This window comes from Penaeus vannamei, chromosome 38, assembly GCF_042767895.1.
Source record: "Penaeus vannamei isolate JL-2024 chromosome 38, ASM4276789v1, whole genome shotgun sequence".
NCBI lineage: Eukaryota > Metazoa > Arthropoda > Malacostraca > Decapoda > Penaeidae > Penaeus > Penaeus vannamei.
The window spans coordinates 117,501-119,963 of record NC_091586.1 but is presented as its reverse complement, the minus strand read 5'-3'; positions in this window follow the sequence as shown (position 1 = coordinate 119,963).

Here is a 2,463-nt window from a genome sequence, read left to right as displayed (position 1 = left end):
AACACGAAAGCAGTATCTCCGGGTCAACAAAGAACACGAAAGCAGTATCTCGGGGTAAACAAAGAACACGAAAGCAGTATCTCCGGGTCAACAAAGAACACGAAAGCAGTATCTCCGGGTCAACAAAGAACACGAAAGCAGTATCTCAGGGTCAACAAAGAACACGAAAGCAGTATCTCGGGGTAAACAAAGAACACGAAAGCAGTATCTCGGGGTAAACAAAGAACACGAAAGCAGTATCTCGGGGTAAACAAAGAACACGAAAGCAGTATCTCGGGGTCAACAAAGAACACGAAAGCAGTATCTCGGGGTCAACAAAGAACACGAAAGCAGTATCTCGGGGTAAACAAAGAACACGAAAGCAGTATCTCAGGGTCAACAAAGAACACGAAAGCAGTATCTCGGGGTCAACAAAGAACACGAAAGCAGTATCTCAGGGTAAACAAAGAACACGAAAGCAGTATCTCAAGGTAAACAAAGAACACGAAAGCAGTATCTCAAGGTAAACAAAGAACACGAAAGCAGTATCTCGGGGTAAACAAAGAACACGAAAGCAGTATCTCGGGGTCAACAAAGAACACGAAAGCAGTATCTCGGGGTAAACAAAGAACACGAAAGCAGTATCTCGGGGTCAACAAAGAACACGAAAGCAGTATCTCGGGGTAAACAAAGAACACGAAAGCAGTATCTCAAGGTAAACAAAGAACACGAAAGCAGTATCTCAAGGTAAACAAAGAACACGAAAGCAGTATCTCGGGGGTAAACAAAGAACACGAAAGCAGTATCTCGGGGTCAACAAAGAACACGAAAGCAGTATCTCGGGGTAAACAAAGAACACGAAAGCAGTATCTCGGGGTCAACAAAGAACACGAAAGCAGTATCTCGGGGTAAACAAAGAACACGAAAGCAGTATCTCGGGGTAAACAAAGAACACGAAAGCAGTATCTCAGGGTAAACAAAGAACACGAAAGCAGTATCTCGGGGTAAACAAAGAACACGAAAGCAGTATCTCAGGGTCAACAAAGAACACGAAAGCAGTATCTCAGGGTCAACAAAGAACACGAAAGCAGTATCTCGGGGTCAACAAAGGACACGAAAGCAGTATCTCGGGGTCAACAAAGGACACGAAAGCAGTATCTCAGGGTCAACAAAGAACACGAAAGCAGTATCTCGGGGTCAACAAAGAACACGAAAGCAGTATCTCGGGGTCAACAAAGAACACGAAAGCAGTATCTCGGGGTCAACAAAGAACACGAAAGCAGTATCTCAGGGTCAACAAAGGACACGAAAGCAGTATCTCAGGGTCAACAAAGAACACGAAAGCAGTATCTCGGGGTCAACAAAGAACACGAAAGCAGTATCTCAGGGTCAACAAAGGACACGAAAGCAGTATCTCGGGGTCAACAAAGAACACGAAAGCAGTATCTCGGGGTCAACAAAGAACACGAAAGCAGTATCTCGGGGTAAACAAAGAACACGAAAGCAGTATCTCGGGGTAAACAAAGAACACGAAAGCAGTATCTCAGGGTAAACAAAGAACACGAAAGCAGTATCTCAGGGTCAACAAAGAACACGAAAGCAGTATCTCAGGGTCAACAAAGAACACGAAAGCAGTATCTCAGGGTCAACAAAGAACACGAAAGCAGTATCTCGGGGTCAACAAAGAACACGAAAGCAGTATCTCGGGGTAAACAAAGAACACGAAAGCAGTATCTCGGGGTCAACAAAGAACACGAAAGCAGTATCTCAGGGTCAACAAAGAACACGAAAGCAGTATCTCAGGGTCAACAAAGAACACGAAAGCAGTATCTCGGGGTAAACAAAGAACACGAAAGCAGTATCTCGGGGTAAACAAAGAACACGAAAGCAGTATCTCGGGGTCAACAAAGAACACGAAAGCAGTATCTCAGGGTCAACAAAGGACACGAAAGCAGTATCTCGGGGTCAACAAAGAACACGAAAGCAGTATCTCGGGGTCAACAAAGAACACGAAAGCAGTATCTCGGGGTAAACAAAGAACACGAAAGCAGTATCTCGGGGTCAACAAAGAACACGAAAGCAGTATCTCGGGGTCAACAAAGAACACGAAAGCAGTATCTCGGGGTCAACAAAGAACACGAAAGCAGTATCTCGGGGTAAACAAAGAACACGAAAGCAGTATCTCAGGGTCAACAAAGGACACGAAAGCAGTATCTCGGGGTCAACAAAGAACACGAAAGCAGTATCTCGGGGTCAACAAAGAACACGAAAGCAGTATCTCAGGGTCAACAAAGAACACGAAAGCAGTATCTCGGGGTAAACAAAGAACACGAAAGCAGTATCTCGGGGTAAACAAAGAACACGAAAGCAGTATCTCGGGGTCAACAAAGAACACGAAAGCAGTATCTCGGGGTCAACAAAGAACACGAAAGCAGTATCTCGGGGTAAACAAAAAACACGAAAGCAGTATCTCAGGGTCAACAA